Source organism: Coturnix japonica, chromosome 5 (assembly GCF_001577835.2).
Source record: "Coturnix japonica isolate 7356 chromosome 5, Coturnix japonica 2.1, whole genome shotgun sequence".
Taxonomy (NCBI): Eukaryota; Metazoa; Chordata; class Aves; order Galliformes; family Phasianidae; genus Coturnix; species Coturnix japonica.
Genome location: NC_029520.1, coordinates 53717846 through 53732461, shown reverse-complemented (window position 1 = coordinate 53732461; position 14616 = coordinate 53717846).

Here is a 14616-nt window from a genome sequence, read left to right as displayed (position 1 = left end):
GTCAGCCTGAGCACTGGGAGACCAATTGTACATGTGTACACATGGGGAGGGAGGAATGAATAACGAGGGTGTGGAAGCAGCCAGGCAGAAGGAAGAGATGGGTTTCTCCTCACCAGAAACTGTGGTTTAATTGGAATGGGATTTTAGAACAGTACTGATTTCAAAGCGATGGATCAAACGAACGTTCCCATTCACGCTGACGTTTATTTGAGCATTTCATTTCACATATTGAAATGTTTCTTTCTTAATTAGCAGTTTTAGTTGTGCCATTTTAAATTGATTTCTTAAGTTGTGTTTGTTATACTTTATTTATTGGCTTCCCCCTCCCTCTGGAATGAAAGCAAACTTCAGTATATTTCTTTGAGACATAGGCGGCTTTTTTGATTCAGTACATTTAGAAGTCTATTTTTCTTGTATGGTCAGCCTTATTTGGTTGTTTACTTTCTTGTTCTTTGCTAATGCCCTTTCCTCTTTAACAAACCAAGTCTGATTTTTCTGACAGTCCATTTACATTCCACACCACGTGCATGGCAAAAAATCTCCTCAAGGCATTCAAGCCAGCACAGGAAAAGACTATTTCTGATTCCCCCTTTTCTTTTCAGACTCCAGTGTATTTCTTTTACAAAACCTTCATTCCCTAAGGGGAAGCAGGATGACTAAGCAGGTCTGAGCACATGGACTTTGTTTATTAAATCATTGGTTTGGGGATTCAAATGTAAATCCAAAAGAAGTGACTATAGAATTTACATTCCATTTTAAAAGCAGATATTCATACAGTTCTTACATGTATTCTATTGCGATGGGTTGGATTTCTTCCTATGCCTGAAGATCTTTGCTATGACCTGCTGATCACTCATGGAATGGAATGGAGTGGAACGAAATGGAGTGGAGTGGAGTAGATTGGAATGGAGTGGAATGGAATGGGATGGAATGGAATTAATTTAATGGAATGGAATGGAATGTATTGGAATAAAATGGAATGGAATGGAATGGAATGGAATGGAATGGAATGGAATGGAATGGAATGGAATGGAATGGAATGGAGTGAATGGAATGGAGCGGAATAGAGTGGAACGGAATGTATTGGAATGGAATGAAGTAGAATGGAATGGAGTGGAGTGGAGTGGAGTGGAATGGAATGGAATGGAATGGAATGGAATGATGTGGAATGGAATGGAGCAAAATGAAATGCAGTGGAATGAAATAGAATGGAATAGAATAGTTGGAAAGAACCTAGTTTATCATTATCATTAGGTCATAGATAAAATGACAAACTGCTTTTCAAAATGACATACCCCTGTTCAAACAGAAAATAACGCAGGGCTGTGCAGGATCTTGCAGAGTTATGAATGTTGCAGAGCAAGGGTTTCATAAACTGGGGACAGCAGACCCTCAGTGTCCATGCACTGCCTATCTGGGATCCATGAGAGGTGAGGAAGAAAAGTTTGTATACAACACAATGTCAGTCATGTATACAAAATTTCTATGGTACATCTAAGTTAGCTAGAAATGTTTAGGGGCTGCCATCCTGAAAACAGCTGAGAACATTAAGCTTTGTATAACTGCTAATACATTGTTCTGATAATTTACCCAGCAGCACATTTTCTCAGTAAGGACAGAAATGGTTAATGGATAATATGCACGTAGAAACATCAAAGTTTGAAGGATGGTTTTATTTCCCTTCAATAGTTAAGGCTTTTGATTAACTGAGGCCACTGAAGCTGTCTTGGCACTTTTCATCAGTGAAGCTCATTAAGTCGAGTGTCTTGGCCAAATTCCTTTGTATCAGGCTGGAAGTCCCAGACTAAATGCCTGCAGTATGCCATGCAGTGATCTGTGGCACACGGGGTTCATCCTAATAATGGCTCTCCTTCTATGTCAACGACGTTAAACACTTGTCCACTTATCTGTTCAAATTATGCTGATGACCATGCAGTTGTGTTGAATGAAATTCACGTGAGTAATTGTCCGTAACATTGGAAACCCTTTTCTGCGGGAGCTGCCACACACCGCAGCAAGCACAGCTCATTGGCTCACATTCAGGCTCCCGTCTTACAGGGGTGGGCTCCATCTAGTGCCCTCTGCTTCCCACTGGAGACCAGAGAAACCAGTGTTCAGATACAGATAAACTCATTATGGACAAAAAAATATTTGTCTTTTCTCCCCATGCAGGAGAGTGATAATTTCAGGTTTCTGAATGCAGAAATAAATAGAAGGATTGTGCATTCACTAGTTTTTCTAACGGCATTGCTGTGCCCTGTGAGGTATAGACAGTTAAATACAGAATCAACATCCTTGGGGTCAGTAGAACAAAGGTGATTTGAGTTTAGCTTCTGAAATATCGAATCCAGTCAGCTATGAGAGCGAGTAATTGGCCGTGCCCTTATTTAACACGTGACGTGACAAAAGAAATGAACTTTCTGACAAGGGACAAGGGTGTCTGCTTCACAATTTGCATTACCGAAAGCATCACCTAATCCATTTTTAACCTGATAGTGCTAAACTGTGATGGCTTCAGGGAGAATTTCAAACACTAACAGCATGCAGGAACAAAAGATAAAGATATCACTCCCCTTTGAACAACGGAGCTACTGTGCAATGCATGATAGTCAGCAATGCTCCAGTAATTCAATGACATTTTGACATTGCCTACTCTGCTCTCATTACTGCACTTCTGTATCAGGTTTCCTCAGTTTAGCATGAGAACTCAAATATGGCAGAGAAACCAATACAGATCATTTCGGTGCTGCTTTTTTTTATTTTTTTATTTTTAAACAGCAATGCTGGTGCATTCAGACAGTAAGGTAAAAGGTTCTTTTCATAAGTACTGGATAGCAGACACCTGGGAGTTAAACCTGATCTGTTTTGGATATCTGTGAGTAGAAGTTATAAGACAGCCTGGATTTCTCTAAACCTTTACAGATCTGGAAATAAGTGGACAATCATGCTCTTTCCAGGGGGCAGGCTAAAGTTAACTCATGACCCCACCTGAAGATGATTTGGTTTCCAATATTGGATTAGCTGGACCATTGCATGATTTATTTCAGACTGCATTTGAAGATCTCTGCTCTGTGACTGATGATGGCTGCCCACATATCCACATATTTCTCAAACAATGGAAAATTAAGGACTGCTGCCTCATTACAAGCCTTTGAAATGAGGACTCCTCCCACCTCCCAAGGTCTTTGGTCCATCTCAGAGCTGCAAGAAACCCAAACCAAGGCTCCATTCCTGGCATCTCAAATGGTTGAGACATCTCCTGCAGAGCCTCTCCTCTGACCCACACCGATCCAGCACTGCCACCTGGAGCTGATTGCCCAATGCAGCGTGTATCAGGCTGTGAGCACATCCCAGGGCAGACACCACACAATGTTTCAAGGTAAACTGCTCCAGTGTGCAACCACTGTTGAAAAGAAGAAAGTATTCTCCCATTTGCAGATGGAATTCCATGTGTTTTAATTTGAGCCCATTGCTTCTGGTCATTTTTGAGCCCATTGCTCTCCACAAGTTCACGGTCCCATAGTAGATCCTGGAGCCCCTTAGCATTGCTCCAATTGCCTGCGTTGCTCATTCAAGGGTTTCTGTAGATGTTGAGAAACTCTTTAACCTGGGAAGAAAAGTGGAATCATGCGTAACAGCCTGCCCCAAAATGCCTGTAAAGAGCCTGATCTTCAAGGTCCTTTTTGCTGTGGAAAGACAGAATCACTGAATCACAGAATCACCAAGCTGCTCCAGCTCTGCTGAAGACAGAAGTCAAAACCTCTTGATATCAATGAGAACATAAATGACCTCTGAAATTCAAGCGGTGGCCACACATCACCAGAGGGAGGGGGTCACTCTGCAACCTGATGTTGCTGCCTGGAGGAAAAACTCAAAAGCACTGGAAATGGGCCTTTATATAAAACCATTTGTCACAGATAACACAGAGCTTTCTAAAAGGACAGGACTACGTCAGTCTGGCTAATGAAGCCCAGCTGGAGGGGAGTAAACTGGCTGAAATGTTTATGGGTCATTGCAACAAAACCTCACCTGCTCAGGTTTTTGTGTGAATACATACTGAATAACTGTTGGTCCTGCTGTTAAAATTACACACAGAATGGGGACTACAGGAATAGCAAAACATTCTTCTCTAAAAATAATCTTCTTTTGTCATGTTCTGTTAGCAAAATCTCCTCACATTCTGTTCACAAATATTATTCAGCATTTGTTTCCTCTCAGATGTCTGGTTTTACTTCATGGTAAGCCATGCCTTACACTTAAACAAACATGATGCTATTTTGATTTTCTATTTGAAATAGGTTCAGTGTGATACTTACCAGAATCCACAGTGTCAGTAAAGCAGTACTGTGCTGAGAAAGTGAAGACGGTTCCCTCTGAAGGTTTCCATCATCAGCCTTCACGGATGGTCCATCAGTTCAACCTGTTGGGTGGACACAGAACGCGCTGCTGTCGCTGCCCTGTCCCTGGGGGCTCTCTGCTGGAAGCAGCATCACTTCCCGGGTCCCAGGGGCCCCCCGAGGCCATTGTTCAGTTATTGCCATCCCAAAGAATGGGACCCATTTTACTCTGCAGTGGTTTTATCTTCTTTTCTCTTCTTTTCTTTTCCTTTTTTATTTATTTATTTTTTTTCTTTTATCTTGATCAATACACTGAGTTTTGCCCGTAGGCAGGAGAGGAATTTCTCCTAACTGTGACACTGAAGTGATAAGAAATGCCAACAGAGGTGGAAAGGATATTGTTCAGTAAAGGTCAAAGATAATTGAAAGATGCCAGTCGGAAGGCAGTATTAATAACATTACTCCATTGAAACCAAAGCTTTCTCCAGCATCATTTCTTTCCTTCAAGGGAAAGAAGACCAAGTAACCGAGTGTTACTTCAGGTCAAAATGTGACTGCTGAGCTCTCAGATGAAAAGCAGGGAGTGCTTTGGCATTCCAGTGGGCTACTCGGGGCCACGGCACTCAGCACAAAGCCTGAGAGCTGAGAGGAGCTGAGAGCTCCTCCAGGGACAGCAGCTCATCTCTCAGATGCTGCCAGCTCAGCACGCGTCACTCCCAAGGTTTGTTTGTCACAGCAAATGCTTCAAAGCTGACTCTGCTGCGCCTTCTCACTTCAGAAGCAGCCAAACAGCCCAAGTCGGCAGTAACTGTGGATAATCACTCAGTGAAAGGCACTTCATTAAAGCAGCGTGCCTCTGAATGCGCCCGGTCCCAGCACGGGCTGTGGGACTCAGCCTGCAGCACTGGCTGCCTGCTCTGGGCCTTTGGATGAAGGACATTCTTGCTGTGGGAAAGCAGAATTTCTGTGGTCACAAAGTGTTTGGAGAATTCAGGTTTTTCTGTGAGTCAAATCTGAACTGGACAAAAAGATGTGGAGTGGAAAAAGGAAAACTACTAGAGCACAGAGTAACGGAGACATTGCAGGGACAGAAGAGCATCTGTACAAGGAAATAGAAGAGGTTCACTGTTTACTTGAGGGACTTTTTCATACCCACGCTCAAATTCATTCCACTGCTAATGAGAAACATTCAAATATTTACCAAAGTACTTTAAGTCAATTTTTAGTGGGAAAATATTGGTGGAAGGTGGATGGTTGGCCTAGATGCTCTTGGAGATCTTTTCCAACCTTGGTGACTCTATGATTCTCTAGAGACGGAGTTAGCAAGCTACAGAGATAACAAGATACAGCAACTTGCTACCTCTGTAATGTTGCCTGGTAGAGTTTACAGATGATGATGCTGAGTCAAGAGATCTGGTGCTAGAGATGGCGGCAGAGCTGAGAATCTGAGCAGGTGAAGAAAGGGGAGGGAACTGTGAGTGTGGATATGGGGAACTTTGGAGTGGAAAAAGCTGGTGCCCCAAAGGCTGCATTCTGCAGCTTTAGCAGTGCAAGGCTGAGGGAAGACTTGCTTGCTCTCTGTGATCAGGTAGGGGTAAAATGTCCTTTATTCTACAAATAATTTTGGCATAAGAACAAACGATAATAAACATGCCTTAAATAAATGTGTTCTTGAAAAGTGTGGTGTTGACATTAGAAGGAAGATCTTACACATTAAAGTCATGGACAGTGATCAGAGTGGAGCAGTGAGTGCAGACATCTGCACTTCCAAGCTCAATGAGTACATAAAAAGGAACAAATTGTTACAACCTCAGAGCACCACAGCTGGGAAATGCAGCAGTTTCTTCCAGTCCTGCTTTCCTTTGTTCCTGTGCACACATAAAACTGCTGCCATAGACAAAAAGGTTTGGCATTCAAATTATGTTGACTTAATAAGCAATGAATGATGGCCCAAAGGTGTGGTCCTATCCAACCAAGCTGCACCCCCAGCCACATGCATGGCGTGGCTCTGGCAGCAGCCAGCTGCATGCAATGGTATCGGGACATCCAGGTAGGGCAGCAGCCCTGTAGCACTGCTGGTGGGCTGTGGATGTCTGAGGTGTGCTTGTGTCTGTGCTGCTCTGGGCACCATCCCATGCCCAGCAGGAAAAGCAATCCTATACCTTCGTCCTTGCCTGAAGGCAGATCTGCTCATTGGAGGAGCATCCAGCAGTGCTGCTGTCTTGTCAGGAAGCAAAGGATCTCAGCTAGGAAAGGGGACTTGCTCAGGCAGTTCTGCACACCCACATCTCACCCAGCACTGCAAATCACCTTGTCTGGATGATGCATCAACGTTGGAATCAAAATGGTGAAGGAGACAGAGAACAAAAAGTTTTTACAGAATGAAAGAGTTCATCTACAATAGGAAAGAAGTTAAATTTGTCTTCTGTCATGCAAGGCAATGGGGAATACTGTGTTTTCATCACAGAAAACAAATTTCCAGCAGCAGCTGTGGCAGATAAGGGCCATACACAGAAATAGATCAGCAGATCTGTGCCTTGCTGGGAGCAGGTTGGTGAGATGCGTCAGAGTTCAGAAGAATCATTTATATAATCATGGATGGAATCTCTGAAATATTATAATTGATCACATCTGTACACAGAAAGTACACAAAGAAGAAACTGTGAGATTGATTGAAAAGCTTTAAAAAACTTTTTCCTGGATTTCTCTTTGAGAAAGTATAAAAGTTTAACATATATTTCAAAAGAAATTTGATGCAAAGCATGTATTTACTGAATAGAGTAATGGAATTGAATATTTAATGTTCTTGGCTTTGGGAGAGGTGGGGAGTAAGTAAAAATACAATCTGGTTTTGTATCTGCTCAAACAAGGAGAACAAACTCTTCGAAGGTGAGTGCACCTCAGCAGTGATGGAGCACCTGCTGGGAAGGAAGGACTATCCCAGGGGAACTGAGGTGCATGCGATGCAACTGAGTGGTGGAAGGGGTGGAGTCAGGATCCTCCTCTTCTCAGACCTCATTTAAGGGCTGGCACTGGAGGTGTGGGGCTTTTGATGGTTATCCCTGCCTACCTGAGGCCTTCAAAAGGTAAGCAGCATCCTTCCCTTGTTTTTGTGCTCTCTGTTGTTGTATTTAACTGACTCTTCAACTGCTGAGGCCTGGGATCTTTCTCTTTTGCTGTCATCATTGTGTTTTCCATTGTGTTGCACATATATTTGGGTATTTAAATAATTCAAGAAGCAACAGCTAAGCCTACATCAAGCCTGATTATCTTGCAAAGATTATTGTCTTATTTTTTTTCCATTATAATCTCAGTGGCACCTTGTATCTGAAAATGCATCCGGCTGTGATGTGTAGTGGGGTGGAATCCCATTGAGATCTGAAGAGATCCCCACAGACATGAAATCTCAGCTCTCACTCATAAGGCCCCACAGTCTTTTTATGGCTATTTATTTCCATTTTTGGGATTTAAAAGCACGCTACCTTAAAAACATGGTCTGTAAGGAGTAATCTCTTACACTATTTGTTCTTGTTTCTCCAATTTATTGAAGTTCTATAATCTGTGTTGGAAACAGACTGCAGGAAAACTTACCAGCATTCATTTACAAATGTATTAGACTTCGAAGGCAACAAAATGATCCTTAAGTGCAGGAATATATTCCTCCAAGAAACGCTGGAGCGTTTGCTATGTAGTTGAGAAATGTGTTCTGAATTATTAATCCAGCTCTTTCAATGTGTGCTCAGTATCAAGGAGCAACCTTACAGCAACCCCAGTGTCTGAGGATCCTGTAACAAATACTAGCAGTGATTCAGAACATTATTCTTCACATTCAGATTTCAGTACATGAGAGAAGCTGCTGTTGAAAGGACTGTGCTTGTGTGGTGAGTGTTGTGCTGTGGGATGAGGTACAGGGGAAAAACAAAGAGATGTGCTAGTTCAATGTGCTCCAGAGGTGTGGGTTGGATATTAGGACAAATTTTGTTTCACAGTGGTCATGGATGGGCACAGCTGCCCAGGGTCTGGTGGGGTTAAGGGTAGGAACACCCTGGAGGTGTTCCAGCGCTGAGGAGATGTGGCACTGAAGGACATGGGCTGTGTCTGGGTTTGGGGTTTTGGAGGTCTTTTCCAGCCCAAATGATTGCATGATTCTTTGATGTTCTGAGCTGCAGAACATTCCAAACACCTCCAACTTCAAGTTGATGCTTCTCCTGTCTAACTGCAGCCAGCTTCGTACATGGCACTGCTGGCACTTCAGTGTTCTTGGAAAAAAATGCCATCCCAAAAGCAAGCTGTCCTGTGATGGTCTGTGCTCTCACTCCTTCAGAAGCTTCAGTGCTCTGCCAGAACCAAGGGTGTCTGTCCCTCTACATGCCACCTCCACCCACACCCTGCTGTGGCACTGTCATCGTGTCAGATGGATGCTTGTCCTTTCAAGTACAGGTATGAGAGGACTCTGACACCCAGGGGTGCTGGAATGGTTCCATTGGGCTGTGCCGCTGGGCACAGACCTGACATGCTGCTTATGATGCTTCATTTCTCTCTGAATTTTGACTTTAGCTACATCTGTGTCTCCTGTGGCTGAGCATTTTTGAACCTTAGCCCATCAGCAGGTATCTAAAAGCCTCTTGTGTTTTCTGACAGGGTTTTGCTGTAGCATCTTAACAGTGCACTGAAAGTGAGCCGTGCCATGCGCTACACAAAAGCTCTTTCCTCTGCCTTTTTCTTTGCCTGCTTCTTCATGGATTTCACTCATAATGAGGACACTTCTCTTTAATCTGTGAGACTTTCCAGGTGCTGATTTCTGGGTGAGCAGTGAATGATCGGAGAGCTCTGCAAGAGGCAAACCCCAAGGCTGAGGATAGGAAATAATAGGTACACTTGTCATCGTGCTCACACAAAAGATGTTTTCAGGGATATGCAGCAGTGACAAGCTCAGATCCAGAGTACCAGCACTGGGGATCAGAACTCAGACCAGCTCCACACTGACAATGTGGAGTGGACACAGTGCCACCAGGACGCACTGCTGGGTTCTGCTCTGGGGCTACACTTGGACTGCTCAGCTCATTCTTGGTGTGCTCAGCACAAAATGAACAAATAGAACAAAACAAAGCAGCAAAAAAAGTGATACACTGTATTTCCTAATCAATGTATTTGCTTACCTTACAGGTCTGAGGGCTCAGAGAATGCTAATTCTTTGCTGGGGCTGCAGTAATATAATGGTTGGGTGATGAGTAACTGTTGTGCAGCACAATCAATGTCATACTACAATACTGTGAGTCTCTGGATGGAGAAATGCAACTGCTTTTCAGTTGTTTGTCCATATGAACTGTGATTTCCTTGAATGCTCAGTGGGCTTGGCACAACAGCAGTGTCCTCAGGGCAGGAAGCACACAAGCATCTCACACCAGTTCTGCTGTATGATGTCCAGTGATGAGGTGCTCAGGATACCGAGCCTGGGGAGCAGGAGGCTGCTGCATCAATAGGGATAAAGGGGAGCTGGACTGCTGGATGCTGCACTAACCCTGCTCTGTACCCAAACTGCTCTATGTACGCACTGTCCTGAACAAGTCATTGGATGCAGACCTCTAGCAATCCCTTCACACCCAAATTGTCACTGCTGGATGCACACCAGGCAGAGCTCTTCTCTGCCACTCCAGCAACACACAGCCAGACAGAGCTGTTTTCTGGCTCATTTGAGCTGCAGAACTCAGAGCAGAGACTTTGTCTCCCTGGGGGAAAAGGGCAGGCAGTTACCAAAGGGAGTAGATTTTCCCTCCCTGCTTTTGGGTCTGGCTCCCAAGTTGCTGATCTCCAAAGAAAATGGTGATGCTAACACGTTCTGTAAGTGAAAGTGTAAGACTTAGATAGAGAATCGTAGAAATACAGAATGATGGGTTGGAAGAGATCTTACCTGAGCTCTGCCCCTGCCATGGGCTGTGAGCCCCCCACCAGCTCAGGCATTCCAGGGTCCCATCCATGGCACCTTCATGGGAGGGACATCCACTGTTTCTCTGGACAGCAGTGCCAGTACCTCTCTCTGTGTAAAGAGTTTCCTCCTAATAAGTAATCGAAACCTCCCTGCTTTTAGCCTAAAACCTCCTCTCTCCTCACTCAGCTCTGGTCAGGCCACAGCTGAAGCACTGAGTGTAGTTCTGGGTTCCCTGGTTTGAGAATGGCAGGGAACTGCTGGAGAGAGTCCAGTAGAGGGCTGCAAAGGTTATTGGGGCTGGAGCATCTCTCCTATAAGGAAAGGCTGAGAGCCCTGGGACTGTTCAGCCTGGAGAAGAGGAGGCTGAGAAGGGATCTTAATATGCACAAATATCTTAAGGGAGGATATCAACACGATGGAGCTGGGCTATTTTCTGTGATGCCTGACAACAGGACAAGGAGAAACAGGCTCTAACTAGAACCTATAAAGTTCCACCTGAACATGAGAAATAACTTCCTTACTATGAGGGTGACAGAGCTCTGGAACACACTGCCTGGAGAGCTGGTGGAAACTCCTTCTCCAGAGATAATCAGAACCCACCTGGATGGAAATGTTCTCTAGGTAACCCTGCATCAAGCAGGAGGGTTGGACAAGATGATCCCACGTAGTCCCTTCAACCTCAACCATTCTGTGATTTCCCCTTGTCCTATCTCTAATAGACTGTGTGAAAAGTTGCTCTCCATCCTCCTTATAGGCTTCCTTTAAATACTGGAAGGCCACAATGGAGCCTTCTCACTAGAATCTTTTCTTCTTCAGGCTGAACACCCCCAGCCCTCAGCCTGTCTCCATGGGAGAGGTGCTCCATCCTCTGAGCACCCTCATGCCTTTCTCTGGACCTGCTCCAGCAGCCCCACATCTCTCTGTGCTGGGCCCAGGCCTGGCTGCAGCACTGCAGGTGAGTCCTCACAAGGGCAGAGCAGAGGGGGACAGACCCCTCCCTGCCCATTGCAGCCCCTCTGTTGGTGCAGCCCCTCATACTGCAGGGATTCCAGGCTGCAGACACACACTGCTGGCACATGTCCTGTTTCTGTCTACCAGCACTCCCAAATCTTCTCCACTGGCTGCTCTCAGTGAGTCCTTCTCCCACTCTGAGCACATATCTGCACACTGGCAATTTTGAATGGCTTTAAGGGATTTTGGTTTGGTTCATATTAGTGATTTTTATAGCAAACATATCTCTACAGGGGAAAAAAAATCACGGTAACTATGCACTGTAATTGAAATGAGATCTGCCAGAAGAAGCATCTAAATCACATCCACAGTAAGAAAAGTGTTTGATTAGAGAGTGAAAAAGCAGAATATGTGTTTCAAATTCCTGCTAAATGGTTTAAAATATGTACTGTTCACAGTGTACATCAAAGACACAAAAACTGTCAGAGTTGTATTTAAAAATATGTAACACTTCCTTGGTTTGGCAGGACCTCCTCCAAAACATTGGCTGTTCACAGAGCCTGTGCTCTTCTCTTTTTCTTCCCAGCACTGGATCCTGTCCTGCTGCTCTTTGTGTCCATGTGCATCATCCTGGGCCTAACAAATCCTGGCTGCTAACTGCTAACAAGGAACCTTCCTGCTCTGAACACTGGCACACGCCAGCTCATGGTGATGTGGTGGCAGCAATGCACCATATTTAGCACTGCCTGGGCTCAGCCAAGGCAACCCCTGCCCTTTCCCTCCCCATTCCCTCTCCACAGTTTCCATGCCTGTGTCCATTCCTGTGTCCAGATCACACAGGAACCACCAGGCCCTCAAACCCTTGCACTGAGACACCTGCAGGGACACAGCCCCGTGCTGTCACAATCTGTGCAGGATGCTCGGATGGGACAGGAGCACACATCGGTCTGTAAGTCATAGAATTCTAGATGGCCTGGGTTGCAAAGGCCCACAGTGCTCATCCAGCTCCAACCCCCTGCTGTGTGCAGGGTCACCAACCAGCAGCCCAGGCTGCCCAGAGCCACATCCAGCCTGGCCTTGAATGCCTGCAGGGATGGGGCATCCACAGCCTCCTTGGGCAACACTGAGTCCTATTCCATTTGCTCAGCTCAGCATTTTCCCTTCCCTTCTGTTCCCACCACTCACTGCCCTACTTCTGTTCTCTTGTTTGCAAATAAAACTCAGTTCAGTGCTGCTGAAAAACTAATTATCTGGTGTGGTGCTACTGGGAGAAGTGTTAGCATGGAGAGGGTGATGTAATAAAGGAAAAGAGCATCAGTCTTCCTGGAGTGGTAAATCCACCCCCACAGTCAGCTCAGCCACTGCCAGGAAGGACCGAAACCATGGAAGTGTTTAGTGCTGGTGTCCTCTGAGAACTGTGGGCAGAGCTGGCAGTGTGGGACCTGCGGTGCACACAGCCTTGAGTGGATGGGACAGGCAGGTGTCCTGCCATCTCCTCCTGCTGCAGCAAGGCCCAGGCTCCGGGTGAGCTGTGTGAGCTTTGGTGGGTTTGGGATGTCTTGTTGCCTGTTTCTGTAATTAACTAATTAACATCTGGGGATTTCTTCCTAGTAAAGAAAATCACACATCCCACAAAAACGTGACAGTAATTGAAGTTCTCTGGTTGTGGAATTATGGACAGAAATGCATTCGTGTTGGGAAGGAGCCCAGGACGTCCCCAGGCTCAGCTCCTGCTCAGAGGATTGACACCGCACACACCATGGGCTGCTCAGTTGAGCCCTGGTCACTGAACCCTCTGGGAACAGACCTCTTATCTGCTCACGTCAGCCCTTTCTGGGTTCTTGCTGTAAATCCTTAGCTATAGGCATCAGATAGCTGCCATCCAGTCTCTTTGCTCTGTTAGCAAATTAAAGAGCAGGTTGGATTACAAAGAAAACCTCTGTTAATAATGCATGCGCTCTGAAATTGCAATCAGATCACACTAAAATGGGAGAGTTTTAGCATGAAAAAATGGTAAGTGTGTGTAAAACATTTTAAGATCACTTTAGATTTTAATGCCCGAAGCAAAATCCATTTCTTGAATGAAAAAGATATAATTCATTTTGCTTGACCTTATTCATGGGATTTTAGATAGCTGTTCTTCTTGCCTGATGGAGCGCCCTCACTTTTGGTTTACATCGCATTTCTTTGTCTCTTTTTCTTCCTTTATTTCTTTTTCAGTAGCATGGAAAGCTTAAAAAAATACCCAAGGCAGAGAGAAACAATAATAAATAGGAGATGGCAGTGAAATTAGATATCTCTATTAAAGGAGATAAAACTTAAGAATTTCTTTATCTAATCTAAACTATCCATAGGAAGTTATTTTCTTTGGCAATCCTTTTTTTCATGACCATTAGTACACAGAGGCCTTAACAGACACTGCAGCTTCTGATGCTCAAACAATAAAAACCAAGTGTTATCTGCTCTCACGACACACAGACCTTCTTGCAGGGTCACCGTCAGTTTCTGCAGACACCCTTTGTTTTGCTGCCCATCTCCCCATGCAGTGTGTCCCACCAGCCCCCTGTGGTGTGCAGGTCATGGCATAGTACACACCTGCATCCCGTCTCTGGGCTCTGATCTTCATTTGTTCCCTTTGAGATGCGGCCATTCCTCTGCACATCAAAGTTTCCTTTTCACAGGGACCAATGGATTTCCAGAAACACGCATGTACTGTGGATACATCAGTATTGACTCAGGCTGCTGAAGGAACCTTCCTGTAGTTTCTCCTCAGCCACCTTTTAAACCTGCTTTGCTTCTTGTTCAGATTATCCTCTAATCATACCACAGGAAAATGTGTATTTATTCTCTTAAGGCAGTTTCTATAAATGCAATCACGGCCTTGGAAATTATGGAAAATTCTATCATATTTGTTCATCGGCAATTATAATTCCATTTGCTTTCCGGAGTATATGAGCACAATGTATAGTGGCAGGAGATGAGCTCAGCTGGAAGCATCCCACCTCTGAAACCTCCCGGTACAGCACCACACTGACATACACATTCACACTGATTATTGCCTGCATTTACTGAGCAGGAAACGTATGAGGAGTGGCAGGATGTGCCCAGGAGTATCAGCAAAACACGTTTGCTCTTTATCTAAGGTGGATTGGACCTAAATACTTGCCTTGTGTGTATTTACATAAAACACTGCTCTTTGCTCAGGAATTAAACCTAAGATGAAGGCAAACAGGAGTCAGGCTGCTCACCAGCCAGGCAGGGCTGCTGCTTCTCCCCTTCGCTGGGGTGGGCGGCCAGGCTCTGCTTTGGGGCTGCCCCCCCTTGTCCCCTGTGTCAGGCCTCTATAAGGGGAGGAGTAATTCAGAGGAGTGACTCGGGATACCCCACTTCTCACCCCTC